Below are 20,185 nucleotides of genomic sequence, written 5' to 3' on the forward strand. Positions count from 1 at the left end.
GGTTCAGTGGTTAAGTTAGCCTTCCAATACCGGAGACACAGGTTCCATCTCTGATCCAGGAAGATCCCACATGCCTCGGAACAACTAAGCCTGTGTGCCACAACTGTTGAACTTGTGCTCTAGAGTCCGGGAGTTGCAACTACTGAAGCCCACATGCCCTAGTTCCTAGAGCCCGTGTTCCACAACAAGAGGAGCCACTGCAATGAGAAGCCGGCTCACCACAACTAGAGAGTAGCCTGCGCAGCAACAAAGATCCAGCATAGCCATATATAAAAATGTTTTGTTTCTTAGTTGCTAAGCCCGGCTCTTTGCAACCCCATGGACTGCAACATACCAGGCTTCCCTGTCCTTCACTATTTCCCAGAGTTTGCTCAAACTCATGTGACATTGTGTCGATGATGCCACCCAACCATCTAATCCTCTGTCACCCCCTTCTCCTCCTGCCTTCAATCTTTCCCAGCATCAGGGTCTTTTCCAATGAGTTGGCTCCTCTCATCAGGTGGCCAAAGTATTGAAGCTTCAGCTTCAGCATCATTCCTTCCAATGAATATTCAGGACTGCTTTCCTTTAGAATTGACTGGTTTGATCTCCTTGCAGTTCAAGGGAATCTTAAGAGTCTTCTCTAACACCATTATTCAAAAGCATCAATTCTTTAGCATTCAGCCTTCTTTATGGTCCAACTCTCATATCCATACATGATACTGGAAAAATCATAGCTTTGATTATATGGACTTTTGTTGGTAAAGTAATACCTCTGCTTTTTAATGTGCTGTCTCAGCTTGTCATAAACAAGTAAAAATTTTAAGAAGTTTAAAAAAAAAATAAATACAATGAGGAGCCACTGAAAGTTTTTTTCCCATATTAAGTTTTTTAATTGAGGTGAAAGTCACATAACAAAATTCATCATTTTAAAGTCCACAATTCAGTAGCATTTAATACTTTCACAATGCAACCACCACCTCTTGCTAATTTTAAAACATTTTCATCACCCCACAAAAAACTCTGTACCTATTAGCAATCACTTTGAATTCTCTTCTCACGCCAGCCCTTGAGCAACCACCAGCCTGATTCCTGTCTCTATGGATTTACCTATTCTGGATATTTCATATAAATGGAAGCAATCAATAAAAGTCTTTGATGTCTGGCTTCTTTTACTTATCATAAAGTTTTCAGACTTAATCTCAGTTATAGTGTAAATCCTTTAAAATCTAGTAATTCCTTTTTATGGATGAATAAGATTCCATTGTGTGTATGTAACGTGTTTGGTTTATCCATTCACCCTTGATGACATTTGGTTGTTTCCACCTACTGGTTATTGTGCATAGTTCTGCTATGGACCTTCATGTCTATGGAGGGACTAGCCAGCCCTCAAAGTTCTTGCTTAAGTAACTACAAGAAATGTTTGTCCTGCCACTGCATTTAATTCCAGAGATTATCCTAAGGGAGATAAAAAGTGCTGAAACTGTATGTTGTTCCTAGCTGAACCCAAGCAGTCTCTGAGAATTGTTTGTTATTAACAGAAAATTGGAGGAATTTGGGCTTTTAGAGTAAAACCATCTTTACAGCTTTCTAGTATTTATTTGAGTTTTTTCTAGATAGTTTTGGGCTTTCCAGGTGCTCAGTGGTAAACAATCTGCCTGTCAATGGGACATGCGGGTTTGACCCCTGAGTCAGGAAGAGCCCCTGGAGAAGGAAATGGCAATGCACTCCAGTATCTTATGGGGAGAATTCCATGGACAGAGGAGCCGAGTGGGCTACAGTCCAAAGGGTCTCAAAGAGTCAGACACACCTGAGTGACCGAGTATCTAGATATCTTTACTAAAAAGAGCTTTTTTGATTGTTCTTAGTGAAATGCAATTCACAGGTTTGAGGAAGGGGATAGAATTTAATTCTCTCAGTGACAGACTGAGCACAAAATGGAGCTTTATTTCCCTAATAAAGTTCCTACTTAAGAAACTAGCCTTTTTAATTATGCTAATTATTGTTTCTCAAATCAGCTCTTTTATAAAATGTTTTACAGAACTCATTCAAAATTTAAGAATAAAATGGAAACGATGAAGCCATAAAATCATGGGTTAAATATAAACAAGTCACTTCATTTCTTTAGGTTCTAGAGAGATTTTCTAAAATAAGAGGCTGGATTTCCTACAAGCAAAGGATTGCTGCCTTAATGTTATGGCTTTTCTTAATCCATAACTGGCTTTTCTGAGCTGACAAGATCAAAATGGATAGATCGATGGTGGAAGTTCTATCTGCTCCTCTCTGGAACCAATCCTGTGGAATTAGGTGGGACCACAGTTCAGTTCAGTCACTCAGTCATGTCCAACTCTTTGTGACCCCATGAACCGCAGCACGCCAGGCCTCCCTGTCCATCACCAATTCCTGGAGTCCACCCAAACCCACGTTCGTTGAGTCGGTGATGCCATCCAACCATCTCATCCTCCGTCATCCCCTTCTCCTCCTGCCCTCAATCTTTCCCAGCTTCAGGGTCTTTTAAAATGAGTCAGCTCTTCATATCAGGTGGCCAAAGTATGGGAGTTTCAGCTTCAACATCAGTCCTTCCAATGAACACCCAAGACTGATTCCCTTTAGGATGGACTGGTTGGATATCCTTGCAGTCCAAGGGACTCTCAAGAGTCTTCTCCAACACCACAGTTCAAAAGCATCAATTCTTCAGCACTCAGCTTTCTTTATAGTCCAACTCTCACATCCATTCATGACCATTGGAAAAACCATAGCCTTGACTAGACAGACCTTTGTTGGCAAAGTAATGTCTCTTCTTTTTAATATGCTGTCTGGGTTGGTCATAACTTTCCTCCCAAGGAGTAAGCGTCTTTTAATTTCATGGCTGCAGTCACCATCTGCAGTGATTTTGGAGCCCTAGCTCCTAGCTAAGACCAACCTAGGACCATCCCTTTGGCCCTCTCAAGGAACTTTCCAGCAGTCATTCCTTCTTTCTTTGCCATGATATTCCCTTCTATATGAATCCTTCTCTGGATCTACTCCAAACTTCTATTTGGTCTCCTATCTTAAAAATCGCTCTACTTTCTCTTTCCTTCACCCTTTGGGTACCATTCTATTTATCACCTTCTTTTAGAGCTTAACACCTTAAAAGTGACTGCTATCTCCAATGCTTCTTTTTCCTTTCTCTCTTGTAACTATTCTCATCATATTATTGCACTCCATGCAACTCTATCAAAAATGCTGTTATCAAGTTCATGGATGACCTTCACATTTCTACATTCAGTAATCAATTCTCAATCTGCACCTTATTTGACAGAGTTCATCACTTCCAGCCCTTTCACTTTCTTCTCTTGGTTTCCAAGGCAATACACTCTCCTGATTTCCTTCTACTTCAATAGTCATGAATTCTGAGCCTTTTTTTTTTTTTTTTTCTGAGTCCTTCTAGTCTCCCTGAACTTTCCATGTTGCAGAATTCTAGAAACCAGTCTTGGTCATCATCTCTGTATACTCATTGTTTTGATGATTTCATCTACTCTCATGACCTATATGGGGCCTCCCAGGTGACTCAGTGGTAAAAGAATCCATCTGCCAATGCAGGAGATGCAGGATACCTGAGTTTGATCCCTGGATCAGGAAGATCCCTGGAGGAGGAAATGACAACTCACTCAAGTATTCCTTCTGGGAAAATCCCATGGACAGAGGAGCCTGTTGGGCTACAGTCCATGGGGCTGCAAAGAGTAGGACATAACTGAGTGACTGAGCAGAGGTGGGCATGACCTATATGCTGCCGACTTCAAAATTTCTATCCTCAGTCCAGACTTCTTCCCCAAACTCTTCACTATACCCAACTACTTCCCCAAACTTACTATAAAATTATAGAATAGGCATCTGAACTTAACATGGACAAAACTGAAGTCTAATCTTTCCCCTCTAAACTACCAGTAGCTTCCCCCATCTCATAGATTATAACTGCATCCTCCTAATGGCCCTAGCCAAAAACAACTTGGAGGACTTCCCTGGTGGTCCAATGGTTAAGAATCTGCCTGCCAATGCAGGGAACACAGATTTGATCCCTGCTCTGGAAAGATTCCACATGCCCATGAGGCACCTAAGCCCATGAGCCACAACTACTGAGCTCGAGTGCCACAATTACCAAAGCCTGAATGCCAAGAGCCTGTGCACAGCAGCAAAGAGTAGCCCACTAACCACAAGTAGAGAAAGCCTACTCTCAGCAGTGAAGACCCAGCACAGCCAAAAATAAATTAATTAATTAATTTTTAAAAAACAAAGTTGGAGTTTTCCTTACTTCCTTTCTTTTCCTCACATACCATATCCAGTTCAGGAACAGATCTTTGAGCTTACGTTCAAATCATATCCCAACATTAGCTACCTCTTACCATCACTACAGCTTCTACCCTGACCTAAGCCCCCTTCATACTTGCTTGGACTGGGAAAAAAAAAAAAAAATTCCTAACTCATCTGCTACATCCAACTTTGTCCGTCTATAGTCTACTCTTGACACAATAGCCAGAGTGAGTTTGTTACATTCTGTCAGATGATGTTTTTAGCCTTCTCAAAAATCCTCCAATTTCCTCCTGACTTACTTTAAGTAAAAGCCCAGAATATCACATTGGCAGAGAATTCTCTACATGATTGAATCACCCAATTAACCTTTCAAAACTCATCTCTGACTATGCTTCACACTTCCATGCTGAGTTCTAGCAGTACCAGTCCCTGTGAAATTAGAAATTGCTCTTAGAAATTATGACGTGAGTGATAAAATATGGCCACAAATTCTTTGAGACTGTTCTGAAATGGCCCCTGAAAGATGTTCACATCCTAGTCCATATATGAATGTTATCTTCAACAGCAAAAGGGATTTTTCAAACATAATTGAGATCTCAAGATGGGGAGAATATTCAGGATTATCCCAGTAGGTCCAATGTAATCACAGGAGTCCTTATAAGAGGTATGCAAGTCAGCGTGAGAGAAGAAAATGTGACAACCTTCATACACCACCAGTGGGAATAAAAATGGTCTGGCCAATTTGGAAAAGAGTTTGGACTTTTCTTAAAGTTAAACCCACACCTACCATATGACCCAGACATTCTACTTCAAGTTACTTACCCAAGAGAAAGCAAATATTTTCATAGAAGTGCTTATGTATAAATATTCATAACGGGTGTGTTCATTCACAATAGCTAAAAACTTGAACCTAACCAAATATTCCTCAACAGGCAAAAAAGGATAAATAAATATTAATTACACAAAACCATGAAGGAATCTCAAAATGATTTTTAAAAAATGTAATCTGACATATAGAGACAAAAAAGCATATACAGATGTCTGGGACCAGATGTGAAGAAAGGGCATATGGCAAAGTCAAGGGTGGCTTTTGAGGGTAATAGGTATATCCTGTCTTAATTGTGGCAGTGGTGTCCTGAGTGTGTGTGTCTGTCAGAGTTCATTGAATTGCATTTTAAACTGATATAGTTTATTGTACAGAGATCATAGCTCGATGAAGTTGATTTCCGAAACATTCATAGGAAGGAAAGAGTACAGAATATGACAAAACAATCTAACTACATTACAAATATACAAAACAACCTCTCTGAAAGGGGCAGGGGAAGAAGTACTGATTTAAGCAACTGAAAATGAGTGTATTTCATAAGACTAGAGGTAAAAGAAACTGCACAGGAGCACTGCAGCCTAGTTGGCCAAGTAATTTCGCACAGGGGTAGGGGTTAATACCTCTACCACTGTTATGCATGTATGCCAGAATCGAACAATTGAATAAATGAACGACAGTTGGTCAAAGATGGCTTTCTCACTGTTGGACGAGAAGGTTAGAGACAGGCTAGAATAAAAGGCTAGAAAAGGGACTTCCCTGGTGGTCCAGTGGCTACCACTACATGTTCCCAATGCAAGGGGCCTGGGTTTGATCCCTGATCAGGGAACTAGATCAAAAATGCAACAACTAAGAATTCACATGCCACAACTAAGAGTTCGCATGCTGTAGCTAAGACCCAGCACAGCCAAATAAGTAAATACTAAAAAAAAAAAACCTAGTTAAAGAAAAACTGTTATTTTAAAAAAAGGCTAGAATGACCTATGTGATAATGGATCAAAGTTGGTGACATCAGTAAGAACTCATGTTTAGCTTAACTCACATTTAGCTTAATATACAGATGGCTGCATATAGAAATATTTATTTATGTGTGTATTATAGTGTACACATTTATGGCTAATGCACACATATATTTTCTTGGTCTAGAAGGACCTGGAAGGAATGACACTTGGTATAGCGTCCAGATTTTGGTTTCTAAGATTCTCCAATAAAAGGAGCCAGGATTCTTCGAAAAGACTAATTTTGTGGCGATAGCAGAAAATATCTATGATAAGTCCAGAGCATCTTGTAATGGCAGAAAATGATAAGTGTTAAAACAAACAAAAGCCTACATTGATCGTGGTTTGTCAAAGGGACACAGGGCCAGCTGAAAGGGCTCCAATCACCAAAGGTTGAAAATTTTGAGCAACATAGAGTTATATTATAATCCAGTGGCTCAGATGGTAAAGAATCTGCCTGCAATTCAGGAGACCCAGGTTCAATCCCTGGATTGGGAAGATCCCCTGGAGAAGGGAATGGCTACCCACTGCAGTATTCTTGTCTGGAAAACCCCATGGACAGAGGAGCCTGTCAAGCTACCATCCATTGGGTCGCAAAGAGTCAGACAACGACTGAGAAACTGACACTGTCACTGCGACGGAAAACCAGACATCTCAAGTTAAGGAATATAGTGCTTCTCTGTGTATGGGAAGACACAAGAGATTGGGCTCACTGAAATCCTTCCTTTCATATGCATCTCACCTACCTGGAGCCAGTATCCTGTGTTTCCTTGTCCTAAATTTCCTCAGAGGTTATTGTAGGGAATGGCTGCAGTCTGACGGCTACTAAATAGCAGGTATTCCAAAAAGTTTGCTTTTTAAAATTGCCTGAAAAATATTTAAAGCGATAAAGAAGGACATTAGGTAACAAAAGAGGAGCACACCATCAAAAAGATAATATACATTTTTGTGATCATGCACATAATCTTGAAATACACATAGCAACATCCCACCCAATTGCAAGGAGATATTGACATGATCCAAACGCAAGGGGGTGATTACAATGCATCTCAAGCAGAGAGAGAGAGAGCAGGCAGATGGAGTGACCTGAGCGCTCACGCTGAACTGTCTGGAAATGAGCTAGCTATAGCCAGATGGAGTCTGCATGTGAACTCAGTTTCCTTGGGAACTAATGGCTTTCTCATGGCCCTCCATGAGGGGGTAAATAACAAGGTTTCCAGGTGCCAGGCAGCTAGAACTGCTGACAGAGTGGCCCCAAATCCAGACAGCCTGACATCCATTATCCTGTTTGTTTCCCCACCAACATGCTGCTTCCATTCTTTCAGCTGATGATGGCAGGGGAAGCCAAGTGGCTGGAGGAGGTCTGTGCACTGAAGAGGAAGACCCTCACTGCAAGCCAGCAGCTGCTCATCCACAGGTGTCTCTGGTCGATGGAGGGGAACCCCTGCCTTTTCTCCTGTTGATTCCCCTTAAGCTCTGTAAGTTTTCCTAGTGAATCCTGTTCCTGAATCTGTGCCTTCTAGCAATGCTGTGGAATTCATCCCACACCCTGGTGATGACAGGTGGAAACCCAGATAGTGACCCACCTGGTCTGACAGCATGAAATCTACAGGGGATTCACCTTGTAGGACATTCACCAAAATCATAAATCAATACTTTAAAAAGCAAACTAATAAAATAGACAAGACTAGTCAAGAAAAACACAGAAAAGACACAAAAATATACCAGGAAAGAAAAAGAGATCATAGCTAGAAATACTGAGAATAAAGGGAAACCATGAAGTATTAAAGTTTAGATGGAATGGATCTTCTTTGAAATATAAAAAATTTAAATTAACTCAGTGATAGATTGGAAACATGAGTAAATCAAGAACCATTTAAAGAATTCAATCATTGCTCAAGCCTCCTCCATACCCAGCCACCCACCAGACATCAGGCTCAGATGGGTTCATAAACTATTTTATCCAAACCTTCAAAGAACATATAAATAATCTATCTCCTATTAAACTGCTTCAGATACAAGAAAAAGATAAATATCTATTCAACTAATCTTATGAGATAATTGATAAGGTAGTTCTAAACCCAAAATGGACAATTATAGAAAAGTAAATTATACACAAATGTTGCTTATATTTATAGATGCAAAAATATTTTTTAATTGGAGTGTAACTGCTATACTACGTTGTGTTAGTTCCTGCTGTACAACAATGTGAATCAGCTATGTGCTGTGCTGTGCTTAGCCGCTCAGATGTGTGCAACTCTTTGCAACCACATGAACTGTAGTCCCCTCAGGCTCCTCTGTCCATAGAATTTTTCAGGCAAGAATATCCAAGTGGGTTGCTATTTCCTCCTCCAGGAGATCTTCCCAACCCAGGAATCAAACCAATGTCTTCTGCATTGGCCGGGAGATTCTTTACTGCTGAGCTGCCATGAAGCCCACACTTAGCCTCATTAAATTCTGTTACATTTGAACTTTTTAAAGTCTCACAAGTTCTATCGACACCCCTACAACTTTTTTAAAGCCAGATGGGCCTCAGACATCTCATTGTTAATTGTCATGAAACAGTGGCAGCACTGAGGCCAATGTTTAGAGAAAGGTTTCTTGACTTCAACACTATGGGCTTTTAGAGTCAATGGGGACAGGTGTCCTGGGCACCTTGGTATGTTTAGCATCACACCTGGCCTCTATCAGCTGTAATGTCAGTAACATTGCCCCCTAGTTACAACAACCCAAACCGTCTCCAAACGTTATCAGGTATCCTCAGGGTTAGGGGAAGGGTACTCGCCCCCTGTAGAGAACCACTGGTCTATAGATTTGAGAACAGAAAAGATTTCCTCAATCAAGTGGCCACTTATATATAATGGCAGCTGTCATTTTCAGACTTCAAGTTATATAAAGGATACCACTCTTAAAAGAAAAGAAAAATCACATAAGGATGTATTATAGGCAACTGAGTCATGAGCCAAAATTAAATACCAGCGTGGAAAAAAGAAAAAGGAAGCTGTGAGTCATAAAATTAATAAAAATGACCTTTATTTTCACTATAATGAGTCTCAGTGTGGGTTTATTTTCATCTTGTGTAGGATTGAGAATTCCAAACATTTTCAATTTCAAGATTCACATCTTTCTTCAATTCTGGCAAATATGTCAACTGATATCTATTCATATACTGCTTCTTCACCACCACTTCTTTCTCCTGGACACAGACTATATTTCTCAGCCTTGCTTGCCATTAGATGCAGGTACATGACAGGGTTTGAGCCAAAGAAACAAAACCTCTTACAGGCAATCCTCTTTTCTCTGCCTACAGGTTGGAAGCAAAATCTATCAAGACCTTAAAGGATAACAGAATTGCAGAACAAAGAGTTCTCTTTAATGAAAGATTCACGAAACACTTACATTTGGCTTTAGACAAAATAAATTCTATTACTTTAAACCGATAATTTTTGAGGTACATTTGTTATAGTAGCAAACATTGCCTTATATAATAAGACAAGAGATAGAGAAAATAAGTGATCCAATGCAGGGGAGGGGCACAGGGAATCTCCAGGGGAATTGTAAATGGTGTTCCCCAGATGAGAGCTGGGCATTGGCTGAGAGTGCCAACCTGGTCCAGATTAGAAACAAGCATAGGGGCTTCCAGGAGGGATGGTGGGGGATTAGTTTGATTGTATGGCAAACTGGATTGATGGCTATTTTGATGTGCAAACAACAAGATATTCTAATGAAGCCCCAGAAAAGAAACATCGATGAAATTTATTTCGGAAAATAAAATGTTGACACAGAAATGCAAACATAAAAAACTACTTGGCTCATCAGGGAACAATATTTGTTTGCATAGTTCCAAGATTGCATGTATGTGGTAGGAATATAACCAAAAAAAGAGAGAAAATTCTGTTAGGATACATATGTAAGACCAAATAAGAATGTTAAAACCTTGGATTTCATAGTAAGAAGTCACCAAGTATTATGGATAAGATACAAAACCAAAAAGTCAAGAAATAGTAGTATAAGTATCTATGTAGAATAATCAAAGTAAATAGCAAGAGAAGAAAAGAATGTACAGTGGTTGCCTCTAGGAATTAAAAATCTGTGATAAAAAGCTATTTGTCATTAGAAACATTATACCACTATTTGACTGAGAGTATGTACATATATGGAGAAGGCAATGGCACCCCACTCCAGTACTCTTGCCTGGAAAATCCCATGGACGAAGGAGCCTGGTAGGCTGAAGTCCATGGGGTCACTAAGAGTCAGACACGACTGAACTACTTCACTTTCAATTTTCACTTTCATGCATTGGAGAAGGAAATGGCAACCCACTCCAGTGTTCTTGCCTGGAGAATCCCAGGGACAGAGGAGCCTGGTAGGAGGCTGTCTATGGTGTCACACAGAGTCAGACATGACTGAAGCGACTTAGCAGCAGCATCATGTACATATATTGGACTTACCTGCTGGCTCAGATTGTAAAGAATCTGCCTGCAGTGCAGAAAACCTGGGTTTGATCCCTAGGTTGGGAAGATACCCTGGAGAAGGGAATGGCAACCCACTCCAGTATTCTTGCCTGGAGAATTCCATGGACAGAGAAGCTGGCAGGCTACAATATCACTTTGGTAAATATAAATCTATGTATTAAAAAAAAAAAAAAGCAATTTGCTTACATCAGGCATTTCTAATCTTCAGGCTGACTGCACCACACTTTTTAAATGGCTTATAGTCCGGATATGGATAAATTTATCTTGATGGCAGAGGGTAAAAATCAATGTGCCCTCACATTGTTTTTGTAGAGTAAAATGATTCTTTGAGGGCTTTTTGTTCTTTCCTTAAAAAGAAAATAATACCAATAGAATAAAAAGGAATTATTGGCTGAATGTTGCCTAAAATCATTTAAGATGGGACTTGGAATATAACTTTAAGGTTCTTAATAACTTTAAAAAAACTTTTAAATAACTTTAAATCATTTAAGATGGGACTTAGAATCTAATCTCTGCATCCTGGAATGCGAAGTCAAGTGGGCCTCAGGAAGCACCACTCGAACAAAGCTAGTGGAGATGATGGAATTACAGCTGGGCTATTTCAAATCCTAAAAGATGATGTTGTGAAAGTGCTGCACTCAATATGACAGCAAATTTGGAAAACTCAACAGTGGCCACAGGACTGGAAAATGTCCATTTTCATTCCAATCCCAAAGAAAGACAATGCCAAAGAATTCTCAAACTACTGCACAGTTGCACTCATCTCACACGCTAGCGAAGTGATGCTCAAAATTCTCCAAGCCAGGCTTCAGCAATACTTGAACCATGAACTTCCAGATGTCAAGCTGGATTTAGAAAAGGCAGAGGAACCAGACATCAAATTGACAACATCAACAAAAAAATCGGGAGAATCCAGAAAAACATCATTGACTAAGCCGAAGCCCTTGCCTGTGTGGATCACAACAAACTGTGGAAAATTTTTCAAGAGTTGGGAATACCAGACCACCTTACCTGCCTCCTGAGAAATCTGTATGCAGGTCAAGAAGCAATAGTTAGAACTGGACATGGAACAACAGACTGGTTTCAATTTGGGGAAGGAGTACCTCCAGCCTAAAGGCTGTATATTGTCACCCTGTTATTTAGCTTCTATGCAGAGTACATCATGCAAAATGCCAGACAGGATAAAGCACAAGCTGGAATCAAGATTGCCGGGAGAAAAATCAATAACCTCAGATATGCAGATGACACCATCCTTATGGCAGAAAGCGAAGAGGAACTAAAAATCCTCTTGATGAAAGTGAAAGAGGAGAGTGGAAAAGCTGGCTTAAAACTCAACATTCAAAAAGTGAAGATCATGGCATCCAGTCCCATCACTTCATGGCAAATAGATGGGGAAACAATGGAAACAGTGAGAGACTTTATTTTCTTGGGCTCCAAAACCACTGCTGATGGTGATTGCAGCCGTGAAATTAAAAGACATTTGCTCCTTGAAGGAAAAGCTATGACCAACCCAGACAGCATATTAAAAAGCAGAGACATTACTTTACTAATAAAGGTCCATCTAGTCAAAGCTATGGTTTTTCCAGTAGTCATGTATGAATGTGAGAGTTGAACTATAAAGAAAGCTGAGCACCAAAGAAGTGATGCTTTTGAAATGGAGAAGACTCTTGAGAGTCTCTTGGACAGCAAGGAGATCCAGCCAGTCAATCCTAAAGGAAATTAGTCCTGAATATTCATTAAAAGGACTGTTGCTGAAGCTGAAGCTCCAATACTCTGGCCACCTGGTGTGAAGAATTGACTCATTGGGAAATATCTTAATGCTGGGAAAGCTTAACAGCAGGAGGAGAAGGGGACAGAGGATGAAATGGTTGGATGGCATCACCGATTCAATGGACATGAGTTTGAGCAAGCTATGGGAGTTGGTGATGGACAGGGAAGCCTATGGTGCTGCAGTCCATGGGGTTGCAAAGAGTTGGACACAACCAAGTGACTGAACTGAGCTGCACTTGAATCTAACAGGCATGCATTCTTGTCAGGGAAATACTTCAAGTTATAATACAGAGTGACTGGATGGGTCTGTGATGCAAAAATGTGATGCTTATTTCAGCCTATTTAAATTTTTTTGGGGGGCCATGCCACAAGCATGTGGGATTAGTTCCCCAACCAGGGATTGAACCTACACCCCCTGCATTGGAGGCCAGAATCTTAACCACTGGACCACCAGAGAAGTCCCAGAAAAACCTCTATCTATAATGACCTCTTTAGTGGGAACATTTTAGCTGATGCCAAGTCCACATCTGTAGTGAAAACATAAATAATCTACACACACTTCATCTTGCATAAAAAGAGAGCAGAAACAGCATGAACAGGAGAGGCAGAAACATGGCAATAATATACCCCCTATTTCCAAAAGATGCCCAAACAAAAATATTCCCTTTCACTGTCAGACTATGGATTTGACCTTGTGGCCAAATTGTCAGCTCAGAAAACAAAGCAATGATGAATCTATGGCAGAGAAAGGAGAGAATAGAGAAATCAGAGCTAGTTGGGCTTTGATGGTATTTGATGGTATCTTTTCAGCCAGTCCTGCCCTGTCTGAATGCTCCCCTCTACTGTTCTTTCCTTCCTCCTTGGCCATCCATCCTCTTCTCCCTGCTCCAACCACCCAACAAGGGAGCTCTGAGAAGGCTAAAGGTTATTCTGGACTTCCCCCACCACCACCACCCCCGACACACACAACACACACCTTTAGAGCTTCTGGAAGGAGATTTTGTTAAGCCTTTGTGAAGGTGAATATCCCCATTGTATGGGTCACCTGAAGGCAAGAAGAAAATAGCAACATTCCATCGCTGTCGGAGCCAACACACCCAGGGCAAAAGATAACAGCACCTGCCAGACATGTGCTTGCCCACTGGAAGCTCCTCCCCTGTAGGCAAACACCCTCTGAGAAACTGCATTAATCCAGACACACTGGAGAGCTGGCCTTCTGCTTGGGTCATTTTCAGTTTTGGAGAGGGCTGATCTGTTTCCACGTTGCCCTTACTTCTAGACTTTAATGCCCTAGTCAGGGCTATTTGTTCCAGCCCGTCCTTCGTGAGATGCTCTTTATGGGATAGTGAAGTTAGTTTGATTTTAAAAACTAATATAGCAACAGCTGAATGCAGTTTACTTTTAACGTATCTTTATTTTACTAGAAATCTTTGATCCTCCAACAAAAAAAAAGACCTACGCTTCTGCTTCTATTTTGCTGTGGGATTCTGAGTAAATCACTATACTAAGGGATTGAAAAAAGGGTTAGGTTTCCTCTAACTCAGGCATTTTATAGCTCCCTTATCCTAATAATACACACCAAAGGACAGTTTTTTTGTGGGATAAGTTAAGATTGGACAGAGCATAAAAAGGTTAACATTAGCAAAAGGATTAATATTTTTCCTAAAAATTTAAAATAATTCTTTAAATATTTGTTATCTGAGCAGCATCCCAGGTGGTACAGTGGTAAAGAATCCGCCTGCCTGTACAGGAGACGCAGGTGACGTGTGTTCAGTCCCTGGGTCGGGAAGATCCCTTGGAGAAATAGCAGCCCACTCCAATCTTCTTGCCTGGAAAATTGCATGGACAGAGGAGCCTGGTGGGCTACAGTCCACGGGGTCACAAAGAGTTGGATATGACGGAGTAACTGCATCAGCAGTTAAGAGCATAAATGAAAGTAGAGAATGAGAGGAAGTTGACCCAAATGTACCCACTATAGAGGATTAGATTCTGAAGTCTAAGGCAAAAAGTGACTTGTAGATTGGTAGGTTATTAAAAAAAAACAAAAACAAAAAAAACCTTGAAAAATGCTTAAGTAGCCCACAGAGTAAACATATTCATATCTCAAGTCACACGGAAGACTGACATTCCAACTCTCCCTCCATAGATCCAAAAAAAGTCAGTTTTCCCTTCCACGCTAAAAGTATTTCTTCAGTTGACCACCAAAGTATTTGGTTTCTATTTAGAGATCATATCATATTTTTTAATGTTTCTTTAAACACTAAAATCACATAGATGCTTCAGTAAGCAAGTGGGAACCAAGATCTGCTAGGAAAGATTAGATTACATCTCCCAGCATACGTTTTTGGGGTAAATGGACATCGGCTCATAAAGGGGCATAAATGTGCGGATCACCAGCAGCACTCCCCTCTCCACTGTGATTTTACTACAACAGGTTATGGGAGAAGGTAGGATAAGTATTTGAGGTCAAGGTAAGGGATACAAGTGGCGCCAGTGGTAAAGAATCTGCTGCCAGTGCAGGAGACACAAGAAACGTGGGCTCGATCCCTGGATCAGGGAGATCCCCTGGAGTAGGAAATGGCAATCAACTCCAGTATTCTTGCCTGGAAAATTTCATGGACAGAGAAGCCTGGCCATGGGGTGGCAAAGAGTTGGACATGACTGAGCGCATGCGTGCACGCATAAGGGCTAATAGTGGTCCACACATTAGGTTCTCCAGGGCACAGGAGTTACTAACTACAGTACTATTTGCTCAAGAGCCAGGGGAAAACCTTAGAGTCACAGAATAATGTTATGAAGAGATGAAAGTGAAGTAACATATTTTGTGCCTCTGTTAGTATGACATATCATAAGTACACAATCACACTTGTATTTTTTAACAATTAAAAGGATTTTACTAATGAGAAAATAGAAGATTTCAGAGGGAGTCCTGCTTTTTTTTGTGGACCTACTCTCTTACCCTAAGACTGCTGAGCTCCAAAGTCCATATCTCCCATGTGCTGAAAAGCTGTTTGGTGTATTCAATTTAGGGATCCTAATTATTGAGCTCTCCATTGAGTTCTGCCCTCCACTTGGACTTAAAGAAGAAAATTAATCAATGGACTATGCAATAATAATGGAAGCATTACTTGCTGGCTGTGAAGATGTATTTATCTATAAAACCATGATCCAGACAACATTTTATGAAAAGTTGTCTATTTAAGAAAATGAGAGGCTAAGCCATCACCTTTATTGCGTTCCAGGGAAAGGCAGGTGTCATTCAATGGGAAATATGCTCTTGATTGATTTCTAAGCGGCTCTGTTAAATGGAGCTATGGTTCTGAACACTAATCAACGGTTGTAGAGTCAACAGAGCTATGATGCAAGGACGTGAGCCACCAGGAAGAGACCAGCCTTCAAGGGATGAAAACTGCTTCACACTGCCTCCAGGGAGGAGAATTTAGACATGTAATTATTGCCAAGTTCATCTCTGAAGGTGACTGTGCTGTTTATACAGTGAGTGCTTAGATGGAAGTAACGGCACTTCATTGGAAGGCATCCGGACTGTCACTTCGCCAGCCTTCCACCCTGGCCTATCTGAACAGATCTGAACAGATGTGTTTACATCTTCATCTAAATTAGACTCCATTGCAGGAAATGCAACTTGAAAGCAGCGACAAGAAGCAAAAGCAGTTATATATATTTTTATTGATGGGAAATATTATTACACATAACCAAATATAAAAATGTATATCCAGTGACTAATCTCTTGTGGGAACATTTCCATGGATGGACTTCCCACATTCTTACTTTCTTTCAAACAGAGATGCCAGCATCTTTGCCAGGAATCTTTTCCTAGGGGATTATGGTTGCTGAATCTGTTTCCATATCATCATTTCACAAGAACAAGTGTCTAAAGAAAGACTCAGAAGAGTAACGACAAACCCACCAGGAGTGTTGGATGGCTTGTGTCAGGAGCACTTCATATTGTCAAATAATCATTATATTAATGAACTTAAAGCACATGACAGAGGTGAAGGTGTTAAGGAGAAACACACTTCTCTCATTACCTCCTCTTAAATTTTTTCATTTATTTATTCTGTTGACTGAAGATTGCTAATTTATGGCATGATTGCATTTGATCATGTCATGATTGCTTTATACACACACAAAACTGTGAACTATGGTATTCTACTCCACCCACCTTCTTATCGCCTACCTTCCATTTAAGCACATATAATAGACTTTTGTTTAATTGGAACTTAGTTGCTTGTGGCTCAGCTGGTAAAGAATCCACCTGCAATGTGGGAGACCTGGGTTCAATCCCCAGGTTGGGAAGATCCCCTGGAGAAGGGAAAGGCTACCCGCTCCAGTATTCTGGCCTGGAGAAATTCACAAAGAATTGGACACAAGTGAGCGACTTTCACTTTCACTTGTTTTACAATATTGTGTTTCTGCTGTACAGCAAAGTGAATCAACTATACTTTTATCCCCTCTTTGTCACCACAGAGCATTGAGTAGAGTTCCCTATGCTGTACAGTAGGTCCTCATTAGGTATCTATTTCATACATAGCAGTGTATATATGTCAATCCCAATCTCCCAATTCCTCCTACTCTCCTTACACTCTTGATGTCCATATATTTGTTCTCTACGTCTGTGTCTCTATTTCTGCTTTGCCAATAGGTTCATCTGTATCATTTTTTCTGATTAAATTCCAATTTACAAAAGTTCACTCTAACACTGCCCACTTGAAGCACAGACATAACAGGGGAAGAAACCTTCATGTTCAGATATAAGTCAATTCAGCTCACTCACAGGCCAACTCCACCTCGTGTGTGCATGCCTACATGCTCGGTCACTAAGTCATGTCCGATTCTTTACAAACCCATGGACTGTAGCCTGCCAAGCTCCTCTATTCCCACCTCAGTAGGATGACAGTCATGCTACACGCCACACACTGTGGTAACTCTTATAAGGAGAATGTCTCAGGTCTAAGTTATTTGTGCACTAGATTAGGACTGATGATAAGAATGAAAGCCACATTCTGTGTGTCTTCTGACACCCATCCAAGGGAAAACCCAGGTCTCCTCTTTGGGCTGTGCTGGAGGTAATTGCAGACTCAGATGGGCACAGTGTCCTGGTCCTTCCCCAGCTGTGGGAAGGGAGGGGGGACTGAAGAAGAGAGGAGACTAAAGAAGAACCAACCTTGCCTGAAAGCATTTTCTCTCTTTTTTCTTTCTCTGTTTCTCTCAAGTCAACCATTCCTGCCTCCCACTTCTTCCTTATCTCCTCCATCTTCATCTACCTCTTTAATTTTCCTTTGTCTCTTCTCATCAGCTTTCCTCTCCTGCCGGGCTCAGACCTCAGTTTTACTACCTGCTCCCCCTACTGACGTAGATGAGGCTGAACAAGGCTGCATTAATTATTCCCACAAAACACCACGTTTTGGCATGTCTATGGGCTTTTTGCGCAGATGTGATCAAATACACTACATGTCCTGAAAAAGCTAAAATATGATCATACTGGGACACTTACCAAGTAAACATGAATTCAATCAATCCAAAATCTAAGGTTTAGTAAGAAATAAAATATGAAGAGGAGAAAAGAAGTTCATTTAAACTTGAGCTATTCACTGCCAAGGAATAGAGGCAAAGTCTTACGTAGGAAATTAGTGAGATTTGGGAGAGGAAAGGACAGAAGAGCCTTCTGTGGATTTAAAGACTTTAGTCAGCATTAAGACTGCTGGTTTGAGACCAATATAAACCAACTGCCTTGCAGTCTGACCTTTGGCCGTGCTCATACCATTGGCATGCTGGTGGGAGAATTTGTTGTGCAAAGACTGCCTTCACATCATCAAAATTAAAAACGTTTGTGCTTTAAAGGACATTGTCTGGAAAGTGAAAAAAACAACCCACAGGATGGGAGAAACTATTTGGTAAGTCATAGATTCAAAAAGGGACTTGTGTCTAGAATATATAAAGGTGCCTTATAATTCAACAACAAAAAGACAAAGAAGTCAATTTTTTAAATGACCAAAAGACCACAATAGACATTTCTCCAACGAGTACCATATAAATGGCCAATAAGTACATAAAAAGAAGTTTAACAACACTAGTCATCAGGTAAATGCAAACCAGAGCCCACAATGAGGTGTTAATTTACACCCACTGATATGAGAGGAAGTATTCGTTGCTCAGTCTTGTCCGACTCTTTGTACCCCCATGGATTGTAACCCACTAGGCTCCTCTGTCCATGGCATTCTCCAGGCAAGAATACTGGAGTGGGTTGTTGTTCCCTTCTCCAGGGGATCTTTCGAACCCAGGGAACAAACCCGGGTCTCCTGCATTGCAGATGGATTCTTCATCATCTGAGCCACCAGGGATGCCCCCCCAACCTTGTATGTGTGTCACTCAGTCATAGCAATAGTCAAAAAGGCAGAAAATAACAAGTGTTGGCTAGAATGTGGGGAAACTAGAGTCCTCGTGCACTGCTGGAGGGCATGTAAAATGATGGACCCACTTTAAAAAGTATCCTAATAGTTCCTCAAAAGATAAAACATAGAATTTTTTTTAAAAACCCAGCAATTCTACTCCTAAGTATATGCCCAATAGAAGTAAAACCATGTATCCACACAAAAACTTGTACACAAATGTTCATAGCAGACATGATCTTTACGATAGCCAAAAGGTAGAAACTACCCAAAAGTTCCCTAGTCTAAGAATGGATTAAAAATGTGATATGTGCTGTGCTGTGCTTAGTTGCTCAGTAGCGTCCAACTCTTTGCAACCCCATGGACTGTATCTCACCAGGGTCCTCTGTCTATGGGGATTCTCCAGGCAAGAATTCTGGGGTGGGTTGCCATCCCCTTCTCCAGTGGAAAAATGTGATATATATACATACAATAAAATATTATTCTGCAATAAAGAGAAATGAACATGCTTTGACATGGATGAACTGTGAAAACATTATGCCAAGGGAAATAACCCAGTCACAAAGGACCACATGGTATATGACTCTGTTTATATGAAATGTACACGAAAGGCAAATTGATAGACACAGAAAATAGCTTTGTGTTTGCCCAGAGCTGGAGGATGGGGTGGTTGGGAAGTGACTGATGATGAGCACAGGGAATCTTTTTGTGGTGATAAAAATGTTCTAAACTTGTGGCGGGAGTCATACAAGTCTGTGAATTTATATACTTTAAATAGACGATGTAGTCAGGGGTCCCCAACCTCTGGGATCTAATGCCTGATGGATGACCTGAAGTGGAGCTGATGTAATCATAATAGAAATAAAGTGCACAATAAATGCAATGTCCTGGAGTCATCCCCAAACCATCCCCCACTCCAGACAGTGAAAAAACTGCCTCCACAAAACCAGTTCCTGGTGCCAAAAAGGTTGGGGACTGCTGATGTCGAGTGTGTGGATTATGTATAAATAAATTTTTAAAAAATATAAAAGACTTCCTGGGCATTACAGAACTGGCTCCACAATCAACCACCTCATCTCCAAATGCTGCTAGCACATTTTCTGTTGTAATGACAAACCACAAAATCCCCACAGAAATGTCTAAATGCCCCGTGGTGAGGGGAAACATAATGCCCCACCTATTGAGAACCACTGGAAAAGAGTAATGCGGGAGGACACAACTGAGCAACCACACTGGAGACTGGCTTCCCAGGTGGCGCTAGTGGTAAAGAATCTGCCTGCCAATGCAGGTGACACAAGAGACGCTGATTCGATCTCTGGTGGGTTGCAAAGGAATGGCAACCCACCCCAGTATTCTTGCCTGGAGAATCCCATGGACAGAAAGAAGAGCCTGGCAGGCTACAGTCCATGGGATAGCATAGAGTCAGACATGACTGAGCCC

At 40.9% G+C, this 20,185-nt stretch overlaps 1 long non-coding RNA gene across 1 annotated transcript in view; it reads right to left on the minus strand.

Moving 5' to 3' along the window:
- Nucleotides 1–20,185, minus strand: part of LOC113897331 — a 64,775-nt gene that overhangs the window by 7,622 nt on the left and 36,968 nt on the right. Inside the window, exon 2 of the long non-coding RNA XR_003512327.1 lies at nt 6,837–6,957. This is a non-coding gene — a long non-coding RNA (uncharacterized LOC113897331). The remainder of the gene's footprint in view (nt 1–6,836; nt 6,958–20,185) is intronic.

This window comes from Bos indicus x Bos taurus, chromosome 8 (genome assembly GCF_003369695.1).
Source record: "Bos indicus x Bos taurus breed Angus x Brahman F1 hybrid chromosome 8, Bos_hybrid_MaternalHap_v2.0, whole genome shotgun sequence".
NCBI classification, from domain to species: domain Eukaryota; kingdom Metazoa; phylum Chordata; class Mammalia; order Artiodactyla; family Bovidae; genus Bos; species Bos indicus x Bos taurus.